A 22,782-nucleotide genomic window follows, 5' to 3' on the forward strand; every position below is an offset into this window, starting at 1 on the left:
CAACCCTGAATTAATTGTATTAAACTTATTTTTTTGTCATTTTGCCTGCAATGACTGCGTTTCCCCAGTAGATGGGGAACCGCTCGCCTGCGCATTTACTACCGGAAGCCGTGTCAGAAAGCTCGGTGCACACTCACAAGTGCGTGTACGTACGTACTCAGTAGTACGGACATGGCGCACTCGCGCTCTATTTGTATCAGTCTCGAATTTAGAGCGTGGGCTGTGACGACAGCATTCTTGTAATTCGCTCGCTGAGCTTTCAGATACAGTTTGACGCTAAAGCCACCCACAAACCTTCCCCTGGAATCCTTCCATTAAAATGAGTGGCCCGAAGAAAAGAAGTGAGTGCCGAATGTTAAAAGAGTGGCCAATTTGGCTCGACGTACGCGACGTGACGTTCAGCCACATCAACCCGTCACAGATCGAGGTAAACGGATCTCTCCTAAGAGTTTGATGTGATCTCATAAGATAAACATTTTTCATTAATCTGACCTGCAGGCACTGAAGTGATGGAGACTGTTATTCATAATAATAGTGTCGTATTTTATGAGAATCACTGATAGCAGTTTTTTAGTGATTTTTTTTTTTTAATGCTGTTAATAAATGCATTTGTTTTCAAAAAACTTGTTTGGAATATCCATGCTTTACTACCTACTAAAGGCCAAAATCTTTTATGCAATGACCTTTACAGGTCGCTTATATTACTTCACACAAACACTACGTCCATCTGCTCCTGGTTCGGCCCTCCGGTCCAAATTTAGAACCCAGTTCGGCCCGCGAGTCAAAAAGTTTGCCCACCCCTGGTCTAGGGGAATGATTCTCGCTTAGGGTGCGGGAGGTCCCGGGTTCAACTCCCGGACGAGCCCTACTTTAAAACACTGCTGTCTCCTGTTCTCTGTCATTTTCGACAGGCCAATGTCACATGCGCATTATTTAGTGGCTGCATTCGTGTGTCACGTGATGCAAATTTTGACATAGCTGCTGCTCACTGCTCCCTTCGGGGATGGGTTAAATGCAGAGACAAATTTCGCCACACCCAGATGTGTGTGTGACAATCATTGGGTCTTTACCTCTTTTATCTACTATATAACTATATTGTAGTGTTAACAAAGTTCAAGGAAAGACGTGGGTTTGGTAAACGGCTCTTTATTTAACAAAACAAACTTCCAGGCGTGTGGCGGCGTGGACTTGCAGCCACGGAAGTGGAAGAGAGCTCCATAGAATAGGACCGGGCGTGCGTAAAAGCCATGACCGTCACTTGAAATTCAAATTACAGTAATCCCTTGCTACATCGCGGTTCGTTTATCGCGGTTTTTGAAAAAAAACACATATAAGTCGCTCCTTATTATAAGTCGCCCCCCCACCCAAACTATGAAAAAAACCGCAACTTATAGTCCGAAAATTACGGTAAATATATCATATAGCAGACAGACACAGTGATATATGAGAAGTGCAATAAAGTTTATAAGAGTTACAGATTTGTCAAGAAGAATGGTCAAATATATTTTCAACCAGAATCCAGACTCTCATTGGAAGCTATGGGAAGTGTCTGGAGCAGTGGTTCTTTACCTTGTTGGAGTTACCGAATCATAACAGTTTCATATGCGCAATCACCGAACCGCTCTTTAGTGAAAAAAAAACTTGATGATTTTTACTGGCACACAAAATGAGCCGTGCATGAACACAACCTTGTTTAAAGAATAAAACCAACACAATGCATGAATTCACGACAAATGACATAAAAGCAAATCAGTGTGACTTCTGCTGTTGCCTTTGCAAGACCAGTTCAGATATGCGAATTTATAAATCAGGTGTGTTTTGACCTCCGCAGTGGAAGCTCTGCCGAACCCGTGAGACCGACTAACCGAACCCCTAAGGTTCGACCGAACCCAGGTGAAGAACCACTGGTCTAGAGGCTGTTATTTCTGCAAAAGGAGGATCTACTAAATATTCATGCCATTATTCTTTTGGTGTGCCCAAATATATGCACCTGCCTACTTTTGTTTAAATAATGATTGCACACTGTCTGCAAATCCGATAAACTTCATTTCACTTCTCAAATATCACTGTGTTTATCACTGCTGTCATCCACCGTGAATGGATTCGGACCATCTGATTGGTTCCTTGAACCCTGGTTCAGACCTGCAGGGGCTTGTTAGGATTTGGTTAGGAATTGATTCGGACTTGATTAGTACGTGTTAGGAATCGTTTTGGCTGTACCTTCAGGGCAAGGAACGAGCCACGAGGCCCATGGGAAGTTGTCATTGTCTGTAAGCTTGTGTGTATGTAAATTTGTCTTGGTCTAACGGAAGACTGTTTCGGGGGAATAAAAAACAACTCTGCAACAACTTTATTCTGCTATTAACCAGATTCAAACCGGGGTTGCAGCGGCCTCAATGCTATATTATGGCCAATATGCAGTTGCTTGTATAGGGTCTTTTCCCTAGGATCTTCAGCCAGGACACCCAGCCAGACCATGAAAGAATGTTGATATTAAAATGTTGGTGGAACTTTCCAATAACTACGCAGATCCGATGATCCCAAAGACTTGAGATGAGACAAAATTGGAAAGACTTTTTTGTTGACAGCATCTGTGAGTTACTTCAGCCCAAAAGTTCACATGAAGTACACATAGCTAATGTTGACCACAAAATGGCATGTGAGCTAGCTAGTGAAGGAATGGGGTTGAAATACAAAAAGTCCTGCCTAGCTACAAAAACAGATATGCTCAAACCTCACTGAATAAAGTACGTAAGCAGACAAGTATATTCACATATTAAATCAATAAAAGAAACATTTTAAACATATAATTATACCTACACACCAAATCAATAAAGAAGACATAACTAGACATTTTTGATAAGGGGTAATGACAAAGGTCTTTATAACTTTATGATCTGATATGTATTTCTGAGCACTTTGAAATAACAAATGTTTTTTGATATATTGCCTGAATAGCTCAAATGACCCTTAAGTAACTGTTTAATGCATGCCTGATGATTTTCTAAATCACGGACACTGCCAAAGTCGTCTAAAAATGTTCAGTACTTGATTATATCTTATGTTTTGACTAATGCTAGACGCCAGTTTTCGATTACTACTGAACGTTCTGGACAGAGGGAAATATTTTGCCTAACAAAGAAAAGATATGGTTGGAAGCATGATTAAACTAAGAATATGATGACGTAAGCAAGTACATGGAGTATCAAAAGAACAAACAAACAAAAACATGGTAAGTGGCGAGTACAAACTTTGCACAGTCAGGGAACATTAGTAAATTGATGATGTCACAGCCAAAAGCTCACATAATTCCGTACAAAATGACAAAATTGAAAGAATGATGAATGGGCGGTGTGCGACAGTGGGCGAAGTGGATGTATGTGCAAGAATGGTTTACAGGAAGGACACTTGGAGATAAAAACCGGTAGAGGTGCCAGAGGGAGACAGCCAAGAACCCGTCCAAAGATGATCGTCAAGGCTGAAAGACGGAAAGGAAAACAACAGCCCCCACACACATCAAATCGCCCATAATCAGCACCCAACCCCACGGAACGAGCTCTCACCGAACCAGCACCCCCTCCCATGGAATCAAACTGTTAGAATAATTAGGAACTGGAGGTCTCATATCTTCGCTCAAGCCAACATATCTGTCTAGCTCAGGGGTGGGCAAACATTTTGACTCGCGGGCCGAACTGGGTTCTAAATTTGGACCGGAGGGCCGAACCAGGAGCAGATGGACGTAGTGTTTGTGTGAAGTAATATAAGCGACCTGTAAAGGTCATTGCATAAAAGATTTTGGCCTTTAGTAGGTAGTAAAGCATGGATATTCCAAACAAGTTTTTTGAAAACAAATGCATTTATTAACAGCATTAAAAAAAAAAAATCACTAAAAAACTGCTATCAGTGATTCTCATAAAATACGACACTATTATTATGAATAACAGTCTCCATCACTTCAGTGCCTGCAGGTCAGATTAATGAAAAATGTTTATCTTATGAGATCACATCAAACAGCAAACATTCTGACCAAATATATCATCTTGAAGAATCGGTGAAAGCATACATCCAAATAAAGTAATCAAAACGGCAACACGGTGAGGGGTATCTGAACATCAGAGCAGAGTTTTAACTCACAAACACCTGGTAACAGAGGTGAGGAAACGGGAAACACTTCCTTAAAGTAAGCCTTAAGAACTTTACAGGTTAAGATTAGTCGCAAACAAGTGGTGCATCAATGTCCTTGAGCATCCTGCATTGTTTGAAAATGAGAATGGTCGTTAGTTTCAATCCCTGCTATGTGTACAAATCATATTCAAAATGCATTCTTTTACAACAAACTTGAGAGCCTCCCCTTCATTTTCAGTGGGAACAGTGTTGTTGGTCTCCCTTTTTTGCTAGTGCATCATAGTCTGGAGTAAAATTTGTTGTGGCAATTCTTAGGAGAGATCCGTTTACCTCGATCTGTGACGGGTTGATGTGGCTGAACGTCACGTCGCGTACGTCGAGCCAAATTGGCCACTCTTTTAACATTCGGCACTCACTTCTTTTCTTCGGGCCACTCATTTTAATGGAAGGATTCCAGGGGAAGGTTTGTGGGTGGCTTTAGCGTAAAACTGTATCTGAAAGCTCAGCGAGCGAATTACAAGAATGCTGTCGTCACAGCCCACGCTCTAAATTCGGGACTGATACAAATAGAGCGCGAGTGCGCCATGTCCGTACTACTGAGTACGTACGTACACGCACTTGTGAGTGTGCACCGAGCTTTCTGACACGGCTTCCGGTAGTAAATGCGCAGGCGAGCGGTTCCCCATCTACTGGGGAAACGCAGTCATTGCAGGCAAAATGACAAAAAAATAGTTTAATAATACAATTAATTCAGGGTTGGCGGGCCGAATTAAACGGTCCCGTGGGCCGGATGTGGCCCGCGGGCCGTAGTTTGCCCACCCCTGGTCTAGCTCTAGGGAGTTCTTATACTCCCTTCCTTTTCTTACCTGTGAGAGGCCCTCACTCGTTACGAACAGAACACCTTTGTTCTTTGTTTAGTTCAAGAGAAGTTCTTTCTCTTTTATACCTTGTAGGTTCTATTCATAAATTGTTGTTGACCGGGACAGTTTTTAAGTTATCCCATATTTACTCAATGTTTGTTTAAGTAGACCATGCAAGTTATCTCACATCTACTTAACGTTTGTTGGAGTGTATGCACGAGCGGTATCTGATTATTTCCTCATCATTATTATTGTGTGATACTTAGCAAGAAAGTCTAGAGCAGTGGTGTCCAAACTACGGCCCAGTTTTTATTGGCCCGCAGCAAATTTTGAAAACATAGTTGAATATGGCCCGCACAAGAAGCTTGAGCTCAACTCTGTTGCACTTCTCAGTTTCAACACTAGATGGAGCCCGCCACACAAATGAAATCAAGCGAAGAAAAACTTTTACCGCGAGTCCCCAGAAATGGCTGCACCGAAGAAACGCAAAATAGCAAGTGAGTGTAGAATATTTCAAACACGTTGGGAAAATGAGTATTTCTTCAAAGAAATCAACAGAAAGTGTGTGTTTGATTTGTAATGAAGATGTTGCTGTGATGAAAGAGTATAATGTCCGCGCATTTACTCCCGGGAGCCGTGTCAGAAAGCTCGGTGCACACTCACAAGTGCGTGTGCGTACTCAGTAGTACGTAGTAATTTCGTCTATCAGTGCCGAATTTCGAGTGTCGGCTGTGACGTCAATATTCTCGTAATTCGCGTGCTGAGTTTTCAGATACAGTTTTACGCTAATGCCACCCACAAACCTTCCCCTGGAATCCTTCCATTAAAATGAGTGGCCCGAAGAAAAGAAAGGTGCACACTGAGTGCCGAATGTTAAAAAAGAGTGGACAATTTGGCTCGACCTACGTGTGTGAGAAGACGTTCAGCCACATGAACGTCAACAAAGCCCGTCACAGATCTAGGTTAACGGACCGACACCTCGGCTCTATCCTAAGAATTACCACAACAAATTTTACTCCAGACTATGAGGCACTAGCAAAAAACGGAAACCAACAATACTATTGATTTCTTTATTACTTTATTTAGATGTATTCTTTCACTGATTCTTCAAGATGATGAATTTGGTCAGAATGTTTGCCGTTGGATGTGATTTCGCCTCATTAGATAAACATATTTCATAAATCTGACCTGTAGGCGCTGAAGTGATGGAAAAAGTTATTTATCATAACAGTGTCGTATTTAATAAGAATCACTGATAGTAGTTTTTTGGTGAAATATTTTTTTAATGCTGTTAATAAATGCCTTTGTTTTCAAAAAGCTTTTTTTTAATATCCACGCTTTAGTATCTACTAAAAGTAAAAACCTTTTATGCAATGACCTTTACATGTCATTTATATTACTTCACACAAACACTACATCCATCTGCTCCTGGATCGGCCCCCCGGTCAGAATTTAGAACCCAATTCGGCCAAGTCAAAAAGTTTGGCCACCCCTGGTCTAGAGCGTTGTTTTACAGGGACACGGCACCCAGCACGTTTGGAGATCGCAGCCCAGGACGAGGCTGCCAACCAACTAAGGACAGGCTCTGCATTGCTGGGGTCACGGATCGGCCAAGGCCTCGTACCACACAACATTCTTTAGTTAGCTAATCAGCGTTGCTACAGCCACAATCTCCCCTCCCTTTAGTGTAGCAACGCCTCTTGTAACCAAGGCAACTCAAAATAAAAAGAGGCGATAGCGGAAGAGGAGTCCAGAATTGGTGGAGGACTGTAACTGGGCCTTCTACGTAATTCTCCTCACGAGCAAAAGGAATACTGGTTGTCTTCTCCTCTTGTTTCAGTGTATAAAATAATGTCTTATGGTACTTAGACCTGACATTAACTCTCCTGCGAACTTGCCACACCCCCTGACTCATCCCCCATCAAACTCGGCCCACACTGGCATATGCAACTGAATATAAGCTGAGCAAAGAACCTTGAACGTTGCCTTTTCTGAATGGAGACTTTCTGCTCTTGAGCATGGTCGCACGAAAGGCCCAGCGCTGTATTGTACTTTCCTGAAAACAGAGCTTTCTTAACAAGAATTGTGATTGAACTCAACCAACCTGAGTAAGTCTAAATTTTGTTTTGGTGTCTTAGCCTTTTCCTAAAACTGAAGAAATAAAACGAGCACGCGGTGAGTAAATTGGATAACACGTGATTTGCTATGGCTTTTGCCGTGAGGCGCGGATAGCGCGCTTCCCAAATTGTGGACCAAAAATCCAACACTATCTTAAAGTAATGTGAACGCCAGAGCCGGAATTGAATCTGCAAGCTCTGCACTGTGAGGCGGATGTGCTAACCAGTTGACCAATGTGCTAAATCAGTGGTTCCCAAACTTTTGCAGGCTGGCGCCCCCTTTGGCTCCCCAGTGAATTCCTAGCGCCCCCCCCCAAGGCACATATGGAAACAAACACCTCTTTCTTGATATTTGGTTTGCTGCAATTTGAAAAGAGAAAGGTTAAACACAAATGTGTATTTCACAAATAAAACCCAATTTAGTATTTAGTAAACCAATTTATTTTTTAGCAGTTTTAACTGTTTCAGCAACATAGAATCGTAAATAAACATTCCACCAGTAACCTTCATTGTCTCACACGTAATATTAATGGGATGGATGTGCTTGGTGCAGGGACATAAGCTTCTCAACATCAGGCTGGAACTCACTAAGAAGAAGTCGTAGATCCCCGCGGTCAGTAATTTTCAGTCGGTTTCTTTGCTTGGAAAGAAGCAAGGTGACTGCATGATGTTGACTGCCAGAATGCGGTTTTTATTATAAGATAAAATTCTGAACATTACATGCTTGAAATTACAAACCTGAGCTTTTGCTTTTGTAGTCTATGCTGTCGGATCTGACTGGGCCAGAGCGGCGTGTTGTGTACAAATCGACTGCCGCCCCCCTACCGCCCCTTTCTTCCTCACCGCCCCCCCAGATCTTTCCACCGCCCCCAGGGGGGCGGTACCGCCCACTTTGGGAACCACTGTGCTAAATGATTTGAAGTCATTCAGCTAGATTTCACTGCTTTTTGCTCATATTTTAAGGGGTATTGTTCCCTTTTTGTTTTATTTAAAGTTATAGAACATGGGTTGAAAATTGGGAAATTTGAAAATCGTGTCTTTTAAGATGTGTGGACTCCACACATCTTAAATCCAGTTCAAATTTACAGTGAACAACTGAGGAGCAGTCGTCCATTTGTTTCGTTTTACATTTCGTTTTACAATACACATATTCAAATGATTTTCAACTCTGGATTTTCGGTCGAAGCAGGAGGTCCTCAGTAAAGGAAGACCAACTCCAGAGTTAAAAGGTTTGATTCGGACAACGGGATTTCGGAACGGAGTGGTACGCACAATCGAAAACAAGTTTTTGATTTCATGTGCTTTATTGAGTGTTTTTATGTGTGGAGACTGCTGATATGAGACTTTAATTAAAATGGTTCAACTAAATAATGAATAAGCCACGCTAGAGAAGCGTTCCCCAACCTTGTTTGTGACACGGTTAGGTGCCGGCCAAGGTGACGTCAGTGCCTCCCCAGTCATGAACCTCACCGCACGTCACCGGTGTGGACATAAGCGTTGGCGTTCATCATGCCAAAATTATTTTGAGTTCTACGAGGGCAGTGTGTCTTATTTAAGACACTAGCTGCCAGTGATCATGCAAATCTTTCCCACTGAGGTGTTTTGAATGCTGTTTTATCTGCATATTTCTTACCCCAGAGGCGTAGCCAAGCCGGGGCGACGCCCCGGTTAGGACTCCCTGCGCCCCGGTTGAAAAAAATCGAGCTTTTTCGATTCTTCATTTTCATGCCGTTTTTTTCTTTCGGTCTTGCGCGAATGTGCTTGCGCTATTCTATGTGCGCGATGTTATCCATTCACCGTTTGCCTCCCGGACCCGGATGTTGTTTTAGCGATCAGCGAACGGCGTGGGTGATGTTCGATTTTTTTTCCTGTGGGCGTGCGCCCCTACTGGAAAAATTCCTGGCTACGCCTCTGTTCTTACCTATTTAGCAAACAATGTTTGCACTTTAATTTCCATGTTGAAACTTGAACTTTTTAATGGAATTGTTTGTATCCTACTGTTTTGGGTTGTTTGCCAAAAGCTTTTTTTTTTGTACTGCTTTGGCAGTCGCTGCTTGTTGCACACAAAGTTGTTACAGTACAATATTTTGTAAACCTATCCTCTGTTGCGACAATATTTTGTGGCAGTGTATGATCTGATTGGTGGTGATCCCTGATTGGTGCCCCTCATACCCAGCCAGCCTATCAGTGCAGGGGGGAGTGGCTTCATCAGTGATTGGTTTCAGATGTGCCACCAGGTGCACTAATTGAACCTCCTATTTAGAAAGGACTCTGCATTCAGGCTGGCTGTTTGTGTCATGTGAATTGTGTTGCAGAGTCAATCTGTCACCATCATTGTTTGGGTGTGTTTGTGCTGGTCTTCTTATGTAGTGCTTTGTGTCAGGGAAAACCTTCTTAACACAATAAAGCATTCAAGCCTAATGGTGCCAAAATGAATTTTAAGACCTGAAGCATTTCAGAAAAATGTGTAAAGAAGTTGTGATTCATGTCTTGAGATGTCGTATGCTCATTAGGGACACCTATTTCCAGCAATTGTGTGGAAATCTTCAATAGTAGAAAAAAGAACAGGTTAACGGCGGCCGTGCTGCAGCGATTGCTTTTATGGCAGGCAGTCGTTCCCTATGCTCATCTAGAATAAAAATGCTTCTCTTTGCTCTTACTTGTCCGGAAAGAGCCGCACACGCATTCACACAGGCAACTCAGTTACAGGCCATTCCATTTTAACAATGGCAAATTGACCAGCCTTTTCGTCTGCTTTTTGAAGCCTTTACAATGTCATAAGTTCCTTTAGTCTTAACATTATTGGCAAAATGTCATGACAGTTTTGTTCCTTCATTTGAGCTTTTTCTGATGTCATTGATCTTGATAGAAATTTAGAAAAAAATACAGAGATCATAAAAACACGTCACGTCTCGAACCCAAACTTGCATAGGAGTGTGGAATTCAGTTGGATTCTGTCCGAATGTGAATTATGCTGGTGAAAATATACATATATTGCTGTGGGAATATTGAAACTATGTCCCTAGGTCAATTGAATGACCTTATCATGCATATAGATCATTCCTTGAATGATTATATACATTGTTTATCACAGGCCACCGAACTGGCGTGCCGTGGGCCAATCGGAATGCTCATCTCCCTGGTTCCACTGTTTTATATGTATTTGGCGCCAGCCATGATGTTCAGTTGAAATAAACCACAGTAACGGCAACCCTGGTGTGATCATTGACACATCCGAGAGCAAACTTTTACGTACGTGGTGTCAGGAATAAGATGAGCCTTCTCGCCGGCGAGTTTTTATCTTACCTTTACCGTGTACGTATAGTGCTTGTTTATTACGTTATGTTTTGTTCACGTTGGCTACCATAAAGACAACAAGCCGCTCTTCTTCCCTGAAATGGCGGACGTATTTTGCAGACCCGACCCCCACATTTTCAACGAGAACATCGCAGAGAATTGGCGTGTTTTTGAAAGGGAATATGCTGTCTTCATTGCCGTGGCACAGCCAAGACCAGGCTTACATCCTCCTCAACATCGCTGAAACATCGAGCGGGAGGGTCTATGCCCCAAAGGTGCGGGTTCCTGACGGTGAAGGATGGTTCAGGATTGTCACTACCGCCGAGTCCAGAGAGGATCCGGTGTGCCTTAAAAGAAAGTTCGCTGAAATCGGCAACCCACAAAATAACAGGATGATGACAGACACAAGTTTCAGAAGAAACCAGAAGCAAGATGAGACAATGGAATAGTTTAGCAATCTGAGGATCAAGGCCAAATGTTGTCACTTCGGGGAGATAACGGATGAGCTTATTTGTGACCGCATCGTCTGCGGCATTACAAGTGACACTTTGAGGAAAGCCTTGTTGAGGGATAGCAGGCTGACTCTAGCCAAAGCCATTTCAATCGCCCGCATTCATGAGATGATAGAGGAAAGCAGTAAGACACTAGCAACAGCAGCTACCAGCGTTGATGCAGTTAAGCCAGCACCAAGTAGTTTGGCCAAAAACCAAACCACTGGACGCTCCATAAAGTATCCTAAAATGCTTAAACTGTGGAGGTAGCCACGCAGCTAGGCGGGAAAGTTGCCCTGCATTCGGTAAGCAGTGCCACAGCTGCAGAACACTCAATCATTACAAACAGTGCTGTAAGTCTAAACCACGCAACCAACTATGTAGAGCCACGAGACGATCGGTGAACGAAGTCCACGCAACGAAGAGACATTTTATGTGGATGAGGCAGACAGTCAGGTGGTTTATGTCAACTCGACAATGACAAACTCATTGAAATGAAAGTTGATCCAGGGCAAAATGCAATGTGATTCCACTAAAGAATCACAGAAGAGTGACAAATTGATAACAACTAATCAAGCAAGGGAAGACGGCCAGCCTCGTCTCTTATGGAGGCACCAGACATCAAACGTAGCCTTGATGTCCACTAGGTCACCGTGGAAAGCAACACTGACTTCAGTTTACAAGTACTAGCTCAGTACAAGGACCTATTCAGCAACGAGCAGGGAGAACTTTGTCACGTACTCCATGAAGCAGCATCTCATTGTGCAGCCTGTGGTCCGCCTTGCCCTCCCCCTATTGCAATGCGCGAGAGAGTAAGGGGCGAGCTTGAGCGTATGCAGTACATTGACGTCATAACACCAGTCACAGAGCAAACCGACTGGGTCTCATCCATGGTAGCGACACACAAGAAGGACAAGAACAAAATCAGGCTGTGTCAACTCTGAAAGTGCTGAGAAAGAGGAGTGATTTGTTACTATGGACTTAAACGACACGGGAGAAAAATGCAATGTGATGCCACTAAAGAGTCACAGAAGAGCCATGTTGCCTCAAGACGGCGTTGAAGATGCCCCACCGCCCAATGCAGAGCGTGGAAGAAGTTGCAGCACAGATGTTGGGAGCGACAGTATTGTCTGTTTTTGGATGCCAAGAATTCTTTCTGGCAGATAATAATAATAATAACTAGAAAATGCAATTCCTGGAGAAATTGCATGTGAAGGCGAAGAAGTTGAATAAATACTTAGGGAATGCTGCAGAATAATTTTTAAATTTGGTTGAAAAATGTAGAAATTTGAAGTGAAAAACTAAATATTGTGAAATGTTGCAAAATGTTGCGCATATTTTAAACGTTAAACGTGAAATTTTTGAATTTGGCAATTTTGGGAATGTCCTCAATGTGATTTGAATGCGGTGAATGATGTGGATTTCAAACTGGAAGGATGTAAATGAGTTGGAATGGATTGAATCGGTCGAAAAATGTAGAAATGAGAAGTGAAAAAGGAAATTTTGTTAAATTTTGCACAAATCTTAAACTTGAAAATGTGAATTTTTTTAATTTGGCAAGTTTGGGAATGTCCCCAATGTGATTTGAATGTGTTGAATGATGTGAACTTCTAACTGGATTGACGTAAATATGAAATGTTGTATATGCCATTAAGACTGAATGGGGAAAAATAGGCTGGAAATTTGTGAATTTTGTGAAAACTTAATTTTTTCTTAATAAAAAAATTAGAGCAACGGTGTCATTAATATTTGGAATAAGTTAAAAGCGGAACGGAGTGAATAGGTTGAAGTGTGTGGAAATTAAGCATCAAAAAAGTGGGCTGAATACTGTTAACTAGAAAAGCAATTCCTTGAGAAATTGCGTGTGAAGGCGAAGCTGAAAAAATCTTGGGGAATGCTTTTTGCGTTAAGCTCGAAAAACGGTAAGTGGAAAAAATGGTAAGCGCAAAAATCGGTAGGTGAGAAAATGGTAAGCGCAAAAAACGGTAAGCAACAAAACTGTTAACGGTAAACGTGAAAAAACGGTCATGGGGAAAACGATAAGCGGGAAAAACGGTACGTGAGAAAACAATTAGCGCAAAAAACGGTAAGCGAGGAAACGGTCAGCGCGAAAAACGGTAAGCAGGAAAACGATAAGCGCAAAAAACGATAAGCACAATAAACAGTAAGTGCAAGAACGGTTGTTGTGAAAAATGGTAAGATAATGGCTCGTGTCGACATTGCCATTAAGAATGAATGGGGGATTTTAAGCCACAAATTTGCTAATTACACAAAAACGCTAAATGTTATGAACAAAAAAAATGGTAGCAAGCGTGACATGAATTTTTGGAACGTGTGAAAGTTTGAACGGGGTGAATCAGAAAATTTTAACTCTTCCCAATGAAAAGCGCAACTGCACCCCATCCAACCCGAACTGTGACAAAAAACAATGTAGGCAAATGGACAGCATTGGCAAAATAAAATCTTTATTTGCAAATTTCGACCACTTCACCCTCCGAATAAATGAGTTTAAGTGGGAGTCCATCTTGTGGTAATTTTGGTGGCTCAACGAAAGTCTTGCTCCATACACTCAAGGCAATTGTGGTTTCAACACCCTCCCCATCCACCAACTTGACCTCCTCCTCCTCAATCATTACCCCTATAGCCACCAAGTTTACAGTTGCATCGTAGCCCTAGGGAATAAAAACACAATTAGGTTTACTCAGGTGAAAACTGAGAACAATTATAGAACTCAAAGGTCACAAATAACTCCATAAAGATAAAGGTCAATTCATCACAGTCACATCACATGCAATTACTAATTCATAAAATCCTTCCATTATCTGTACCGTTTTGTCCCCACCAGGGGGGGCTGTTTGTAGACACGCTGGTCACAATTCAACAGCCTTTCTCATAAAGTTGTAAAATTTGAACGAGATTGTCAACCTAAACTGATGACATTCCTTTTCCGTTTTACAGCCTTTTCTTTACTCACCGATATCTTTGAATATTGGGTCGTATTGAAAGACAGGCCGAAATCATTGGTCACGGCACTAAGGTGCGTGAACGTGTAGAAGGCCCCAACCTTGATCGGGGTCAAGGTCGCCTCCCTACACACCGCCACTCTTATGACCGCTTCGTTCTGCAATAGTTTAAAACCAAATATTACTTCAGTATGCATGCGTGAAGTGCAATAACAGTAAAGCGACAGGTTACTTGTTTTAGGAATACGATGCTCAATGGCACCAACCGAGCCCCGCGTACAGACACTATTCTGCTTGGCTGTTTCTAATTTGGAACAAACAGACATACCATTGCGTTATCCTGCAATGTTTAATGCAAGAAAACAAATTTTTGTATTTTTAGTAGTTCTAAATAGATATTTAACATGCATGTGCGCATGAATTAAACTTACACTTTCGACCTGTCCCTCAACGTTTACCAGCCCCTCAGGAGGGTTTCTGATCACCTCGCTGAGGGACATTGGCAACGACGGGGGGAAAATGAGGTGGAGTGCCTCAGCCCTTAAGGCATCGCTGCAGTGCACCTCCGCCCCCACGTATATTCTGCTGCTCTTCTGACTTAGCAGCACGTTGGGATTTTTCGCCTCCGCCATGAAATGGGCGAAAACGTAACTGTTGCCCTTTGTGACTTGGCTAGCCAGATGACTTAAAAGAGTCATCTTAAAAGGGGTCGTACCATCACAGAGGGCAACAGTTACGTTCTCATAATGCCCATCCATTTCACAGGCCGACTTCCACGCTCTGGCCCGAATGTCGCGCCGCATCCCCACCACTTGCGCTTTGATGACCTTTCTGTTCATTCTGAAAGAGAAAGTGCCAAACGATAATAATCAGGAATTTTTCGGATCTTTTTTTTGTATACACATTTCCATTTCATTCCAAGTCTGTGAAGAAAATTTCAAAAAATGTGCAAAGTTCTTGTCAATCTGGCCATTGCAACAACAGGACAATATTTTTTCCGAGTATAGTAAATGAAACGGCAGAATCTTAGAATATTTGATTAACCTCCACCCAGTTTGAAAATGATAATTTGCACACCAACACATCAGTCCAGGTTAAAACTAAATAATTAACTAGAATTGCAATTTCTGGAGAAATTGCGTGTGAAGGCGAAGGCCAATGTTACGTTACAAATGTTACAAAAAGTTACAAATGATAAACGTTAAAAATGAAGTGTTACAAATGTTACAAAAATGTTACAAATGATAAGCGTTAAAAATGTTAAGTACAAATGTTACAAAAAAGTTACAAATGATAAGCGTTAAAAATGAAATGTTACAAATGTTACAAAAAAGTTACAAATGATAAGCGGTAAAAATGTTAAGTTACAAATGTTACAAAAAAATTACAAATGATAAATGTTAAATGAAATGTTACAAATGTTACAAAAAAATTACAAATGATAAGCGTTAAAAATGTTACGTTACAAATGTTACAAAAAAGTTACAAATGATAAGCGTTAATGAAATGTTACAAAAAAGTTACAAATGATAAGCGTTAAAAATGAAATGTTACAAATGTTACAAAAAAGTTACAAATGATAAGCGTTAAAAATGATAAGCGTGGTTGAATTTGGTTAATGTAATGAATGTGTATGTTGAATGCGAATGCGTAAGCAAAGTGGTGGAAATTGCTTAATGTAATGAATGTTGAATGCGAATGACAAAAGTTACAAATGATAAGCGTTGAAAATGATAAGCGGGAAGAATAAAGAGTAAAATAATTTATGACACCCAATGTGGGAATCGAATCCACTACAGGAAACTGGCTCTGGTTGACGTTGCCATTAAGAATGAATGGGGGATTTTAAGGCACAAATTTGCTAATTACACAAAAACGCTAAATGTTATGACCGAGAAAAATAGGCAAATGGACAGCATTGGCAAAAAAGAATTTATTTGGAAATTTCCACCACTTCACCCTCCGAATAAACGAGTTTTAATTGGAGTCCATCTTCTGGTATTGTTGGTGGCTCAACAAAAGTCTTTGTCCATACGGTCAAGGCAATTGCGGTTTCGACCCCCTCCCCATCCACCAACTTGACCTCCTCCTCCTCAAACATGAGCCCAATAGCCACCAAGCTTACAGTTGTATCGTAGCCCTAGGGAATAAAAACACAATTAGGTTTACTCAGGTGAAAACTGAGAACAATTATATAACTCAAAGGTCACAAATAACTCCATAAAGTTAAAGGTCAATTCATCACAGTCACATCACATGCAATTACTAATTCATAAAATCCTTCCATTATCTGTACCGTTTTGTCCCCACCAGGGGGGGTTGTTTGCAGACACGCTGGTCACAATTCAACAGCCTTTGTCGTAAAGTTGTAAAATTTGAACGAGATTGTATGGAAAGCCGGCATTTGTAGTATTCTACTCGTTCATTCAAAACAACCTAAACTGATGACATTCCTTTTCCGTTTTACAGCCTTGAGGGACAGGCCGAAATCATTTGTCACGGCACGAAGGTGCGTGAAACTGTAGAAGGCCCCAACCTTGATCGGGGTCAAGGTCGCCTCCCTCCACACGGCCACTTTTACGACCGCTTCATTCTGCAAGAGTTTAAAACCAAATATTACTTCAGTATGCATGCGTGAAGTGCAATAACAGCAAAGCGACAGGTTACTTACTTGTTTTAGGAACACGACGCTCAAGGGCACCAACCGAGCCCCGCGCGCAGACACTATCCTGGTTGGCTGTTTCTAATTTGGAACAAACAGACATACCATTGCGTTATCCTGCAATGTTTAAGGCAAGAAAACAAATTTTTGTATTTTTAGTAGTTCTAAATAGATATTTAACATGCACGTGAAATAAACTTACACTTTCGACCTGTCCCTCAACGTTCACCAGCCCCTCAGGAGGGTTTCTGATCACCTCGCTGAGGGGCATCGGCAACGACGGGGGGAAAATGAGGTGGAGTGCCTCAGCCCTTAAGGCATCGCTGCACTGCACCTCCGCCCCGACGTATATCCTGCTGCTCTTTTGACACAGCAGCACGTTGGGGCTTTTCGCCTCCGCCATGAAATGGGCGAAAACGTAACTGTTGCCCTCTGTGACTTGGCTCGCCAGATGACTGAAAAGAGTCATCTTAAAAGCGGTCGTACCATCACAGAGGGCAACAGTTACGTTTTCGTAATGCCCATCCATCTCGCCGGTTGACTTCCACGCTCTGGCCCGAACGTCGCGCCGCATCCCCACCACTTGGGCTTTGATTACTTTTCTGTTCATTCTGAAAGACAAAGTGCCAAACGATAATAATCAGGAATTTTTCGGATCTTTTTTTTGTATACACATTTCCATTTCATTCCAAGTCTGTGAAGAAAATTTCAAAAAATGTGCAAAGTTCTTGTCAATCTGGCGAACGCATGTCCCACTGCAGCATTTAGCGACAAGGCGAAGCACTTTGCCTTCACTCAGACAAATTGCAAAACGGATGACCGAAAGCGGCCAAAGCAACTTGAAATGTTGCTTGTATTTGTAGCATGTGATTTTACTAATCTTCCTTTCTTTGTTTGTGTATCCACTTTGACTTTAAACCAGCAATGTCTTCAATTGCAAGCACATGGGTATGGCGGTGGACATTTTGTCCCATTGTGCACACATGGACGGCCAATTTTCCTCGTGCAAAAGCCTTGCGCGCAGACTTTGAGCAGCCTTCTTATGATACAGCATTAATTTTCACAGGTAAAACAATATAGCAGATTTAAAAGTGCCGCCTACGCTTGTTTTACAACTTATTTTCACTTTCATGCATCTGATGGAGTTAATTCATTCCAAATTCATCAGAATGTACCTCAGAAAAAGACCATTGCAACAACAGGACAATATTTTTTTCAGAGTATAGTAAATGAAACGGCAGAATCTTAGAATATTTGATTAACCTCCACCCTGTTTGGAAATGATAATTTGCACACCAACACATCAGTCCAGGTTAAAACAAAATAATTAATAAATGAACTAGGCACATGCCTCAGTGTTTATCAAAGATGTTCATCCAAAATCAAATTTGAAGTTGGAGGGGAGATACCTGAGAAACCACTTACCTCTGTCTTCAAGTTTGCTGTAACGAGGGCAGCTTGGTGTCCCCACCCGCTTTTATGCGTGACGGAGTAAAAAAAAAAAGCTGTTTGGGCATATTGTCACAACTTTATTAGTTACACAGATAGATAAATAGATAGATCCTTATTGTCATTGTCACATGTACAACAAAATTAAAAATGCCAAACGATCAGTGCATCTGCTAAAATATTTAAAAAATGAAATTAAAAAAAAAAAAAAAGCTAAAAGTTTATATAAACTAAAAACAACACAAAAGCTCCAGCTCAGTGGCCTAGTGGTAGAATGTCCACCCTGGAACTGGAAGGTTATGAGTTCAAAACCCAGCCAGGTCATACCAAAGACTAATAAATTGGGACCCATTGCTGTAAACAATCACAGCAATGTGAATAAAATCCGGAAGTAGGAAACAAAGTCGATTCCCTTTTTTTTTTCCAGACACCACAATAAACCGTCAAGACATCAAATTTTTACTGATTCAATAAACATTAAAAAAAATATATCAAGAATAAAATGAATACACTGGATTTGATTTAAATATGTTCAAATTCACATTTTAAATAGTGAAAACGCAAAACATGATATACCAAACCAAGTTGGCTATTTTTGGGGGCAACAAAACTGATTTATTTTTTCCAGCTGAATGAAAAGACAGTAGTGGGGTAAAAGTACTGTATTTGACTTGAAAAAGTTATGTTTGAGCATGTGAATGCTGTTTTTTATTATTAATGTTAAAGTCAGTGGTGTGGCATTATCGTATGTTGAAACTATAATACATATATATAGTGCGCTAGAGGTTGTCTTGCATAATGTTGTCAGTGGGGTGCGCTGTGGTGCGCAAGAGGGATTGTACTGCTATGTGAGACGAGTGGGGAAAAATAAAAAGTTGCTGAATAAAAAAGTACATTAGCGTTCATCTCTACTCCGCATAAACACAACAAGTGGTTTGTTTATTTATTTATTTAATAATTCAACTGTAGCATGATTGCAGATGGTATTAGACAGACTTGGGATACATATACAAAAGATAATGTAAACATGGTTTGAGGCAAAGAAATGTATAAAGTCCAGCAATTGTGCAAATCAAAATGATTACAACTTCAGAGTTCAAAGCATTGCCGAAAAAGTAACCAAATAAATGTATGATTAAACAATAAATAAGCAATCAAACAAATAAACAAATAAATACATAAATAAAGGAGAACAGAAAACAGACTGTACGTATCTGAGACTTAATAGAGTAAAACCAGAGGGACAAGTTTCCAACAGTTAAAGGCCAGGCAATACCCAAGAAGATACGATAAAAACATGGAGGTGAGGAAAAGCAGCAAAACTAAAAAGGGCTTCCTGTCAATTTTCCTCGCTGGCTACTCGTAGAAGTCAAGTCAAGTAAAATATATTTACATAGCCCTAAATCACAAGCAGTCTCAAAGGGCTTCACATAGACAAATTGGCAATTATTCTCAAAGCACCCCCTGATCTTAAGCTCCCAAAAGGGCAAGGAAAAACTCAAAAACCCCTGCCAGGGGAAAATGAGAAACCTTGAGAAGGGACCACAGATGGAAGGATCCCCCTTTCAGGATCACCAGGCTGCAATGGATGCAGAGAGGGCACATAAAAGACAGCATGTTAAAAAAAATAATAAAATAAAATAAAAAAGTAGATGTCCGAGTCAAAGCGAAGAGCTGCCAGAGGTGCCCTTGATCGTTCCATAGAAGAATCAGCAGAAGTCACGATTGCCACGCTGGTTTGGGAGTTTGCGTCGCATGATGCTGGCCTCCATCGTACGAGTCTTTTTGAAAGACTTGGCTGTCGCTGTGCTACAATATAATATCATTATGAAATCATTTTTGAAAATCACATTACAATACTTCAAGAACATGTGCAACTAGCATCCATGTACTAAAGAGTGAATGACGTGAACACATTCACAAACCTGTGTCATTTCTCTGGCAAGACAGGCCAAATCCCATCAAGGTTGAGTACCGCAGGGGCCAAACTCCTGTCTTGACAAATGGAGCACGTGGAGTTACAGGAAACACGGAAAAACTGAAACAACAAACATTGAGTTGGTGAGGATACGAGTTGAAAAACATTTAAAATTAAAGGGGGTGTTTCGTGACAATAGTCAATAAAATATTTGTTGCCTACACACAGAAGAATAAGTCTTGCTTCTCGCCTCCCTGGTTTGGGAGTCATTGGTCCACGCTGAAAGTTTTTGCATCCTCAAGGTCTTTGTGGAGAAAAGAAAAGGACAATCCAAGTAAAGTGATTAAAAATGTGCAATTCTGCAGAAGCTTGCCTACGAATTACAAAATGTTACAATGATACAATAAGGTGATATGTCATGCTTACCTCTGGCCTCCATTGTGGGATGAACTGCTTTCGCCAGATAAAAGAAACTCTTAAAATACAGAAGAGTGAAATAGAAGCATTTAGTGTTTTTAGAAAGGGAAAAAACATGTTTATTGATGAGCAACTTACCTCGTCTGTTTTCTGTTCTCGCCTCGTGATTACGACGTTGAAATTTAAAATAATGATAAAACAATAAAGTTTAAAAGGCCTTTCCTTAAGTCATCTTTAAAATTTGACTGCAGGATTAGAATTAAAACATTTAAAAAGTTAAAGTCACCCCTTAACTCATCTGGGAGTTAATTTAGAAAACGTAAACATTTTGAAAGTTAAAAACTTTTAAAGTACATCCCTGAAATCATCTTTAAAATTTGATTGTAGAATTAGAATGAATAAAATGTAAAAAGTCGCCTCTTAGCTCATCTATGAGTTCATTTACAAAAGTTAAACATATTAAAAGTAAAAAAGTTTGAAAGTTGAATATTTAAATAGTCAAAATTTTTAAAAGTGTAAAATTTAAATCAAGTTGAGTTAAGGGAACAAAGCCTTCCCTTTGACGGACGATGAGACGGAATCTCCCGTCGATCCGGCAGACGAGTAGACTAGTCTTACCAGCACAAAGATTGTTTTAGGTGTCAACGGCCGCGCCATCCCCTCGCCACCCTCTCGCCTTCAGAGGGTCGTTTGCCCAGCAGGTGCCGATACTGCCACATGCATGGGCGGCCCAAGAAGGTGCAGCTCTAAAGCTCCCAAAAGGGCAAGGAAAAACTCAAAACCCCTGCCCGGGGAAAATGAGAAACCTTGAGAAGGGACCACAGATGGAAGGATCCCCCTTTCAGGATCACCAGGTTGTAATGGATGCAGAGAGGGCACAAATAATACATAATATGAAAATCAAAAGTGGATGTCCAAGTCAGAGCGAAGGTCTGCCAGAGGAGCCCTCTGCTATCCTGGCTGTGGAGGTTGAGCTGCAGTTCCCCCAACCTGAATTAGCCCACAAGAATCCAGATAGCCGCTGTCAGCTTGGGTGCCACCTAACCACCTCCCCGGCCGGGGAGGGGGGGGGGGAGAGAAAACAAAACAAAACAAACTCCGGCCGAATCGGCCACTCCAAGTTAGTTAAAGGCCATGTCATAGAAATGTGTCTTTAAACGTGTCTTAAATGTTTCTACTGAGGTAGCAGTCCTAATATCCATTGGGAGGGCATTCCAAAGCTCTGGAGCCCGGATAGAAAATGCTCTAGACCCTGCAGACACTTTCTTGGCCCTCGGTGTCGCTAAAAGGGTAGCGTTTTGCGAACGAAGGTTACGAGACGGAGCATAAGGAACAACTAGGTCGACGAGATACGAAGGCGCTAAGCCATGCAATGATTTATAGGTTAATAGAAGAACCTTGAAGTCACATCTTAAATGGACCGGGAGCCAATGTAAGTTGGCTAATATTGGGGTAATGTGATCAAATTTTCTTGTCCGTGAGAGCAGCCTTGCAGCAGCATTTTGTACTAACTGTAGACTTTTGATGCGGGACTTAGGAAGACCAGAGAATAGTACATTACAGTAGTCCAGGCGCGACGTGACGAACGCATGTATAATAGTTTCCGCATCACCGGTCGAGAGGATCGGACGAATCTTTGCAATATTACGAAGGTGAAAGAACGCAATTCTGGTTATATTCTTAATGTGCTTTTGAAAGGAGAGAGTTTGGTCAAACATTACCCCGAGATTAGTTACAGTATCGCTCTGTGTGATAGTACGGTTATCTATAGTTATAGCGGTTTCCTTGAACAAGTGTTGAAAACGAGTTGGACCAATTATCAACATCTCAGTTTTATCTGGGTTAAGACGAAGGAAGTTGAGAGACATCCATTGCTTGATCTCCGCAAGGCATGCCTCAAGATTACAACAATCACGCGGATCTGTCATCGATAATGGCATATATAATTGGGTGTCATCCGCGTAGCATTGAAAACTAATATTATATTTACGTATTATGTCCCCAAGCGGGATCATATAAATGTTAAATAAAATTGGTCCAAGAACCGATCCCTGTGGGACACCACACGTAACATTATAGAGCTCAGAGGACGCATTGCCATGGACCACTCGGTGCGTCCTATTTGATAGATAGGAATGGAACCAGCCTAGTGCTGACCCTGAAATACCAACACAACTTTTAAGACGCCCTAATAAAATATCAAAGTCTACAGTGTCGAAGGCAGCACTAAGATCGAGTAGTAACAGTACAGATGAAGTGTTTGAATCCATAGCTATGAGGAGATCGTTAGTCACTTTAGCAAGTGCTGTCTCAGTGGAATGATTAGCTCTAAAACCAGACTGAAAAGAGTCATATCGATTATTGGCGACCATGTAATCATTAAGCTGCTGTGCTACTACTTTTTCAAGAAGTTTTGCTATAAATGGGAGGTTTGAAACTGGCCTATAATTACTGAGACAGTCCGGGTCAAGATTTGGTCGCTT

The 22,782-nt window shown here is 41.3% G+C and overlaps 3 long non-coding RNA genes across 4 annotated transcripts; 1 reads left to right on the forward strand and 2 right to left on the reverse strand.

The window, feature by feature from the left end:
• The first annotated feature begins 755 nt into the window (after positions 1-755).
• On the forward strand, positions 756-13,785 carry LOC119134998. Its single transcript, XR_005100475.1, has 3 exons — positions 756-767; positions 3,656-3,662; positions 13,091-13,785. It is a non-coding gene; the product is annotated as an uncharacterized LOC119134998 (long non-coding RNA).
• A 2,569-nt stretch (positions 13,786-16,354) lies between these two features.
• On the reverse strand, positions 16,355-17,984 carry LOC119134984. The gene is made up of 3 exons (XR_005100461.1): positions 17,941-17,984; positions 16,525-16,596; positions 16,355-16,446 (listed from the first exon to the last, which is right to left on the reverse strand). It is a non-coding gene; the product is annotated as an uncharacterized LOC119134984 (long non-coding RNA).
• A 1,545-nt stretch (positions 17,985-19,529) lies between these two features.
• LOC119134966 lies at positions 19,530-20,558 on the reverse strand. 2 transcript variants are annotated; one of them, XR_005100444.1, is made up of 4 exons: positions 20,309-20,558; positions 20,109-20,186; positions 19,890-20,002; positions 19,530-19,773 (listed from the first exon to the last, which is right to left on the reverse strand). It is a non-coding gene; the product is annotated as an uncharacterized LOC119134966 (long non-coding RNA). The 2 variants fall into 2 exon arrangements; XR_005100443.1 differs by having other exon boundaries at positions 20,105-20,186.
• Between the last annotated feature and the right edge of the window lie 2,224 nt (positions 20,559-22,782).

This window comes from Syngnathus acus, chromosome 15 (genome assembly GCF_901709675.1).
Source record: "Syngnathus acus chromosome 15, fSynAcu1.2, whole genome shotgun sequence".
NCBI lineage: Eukaryota > Metazoa > Chordata > Actinopteri > Syngnathiformes > Syngnathidae > Syngnathus > Syngnathus acus.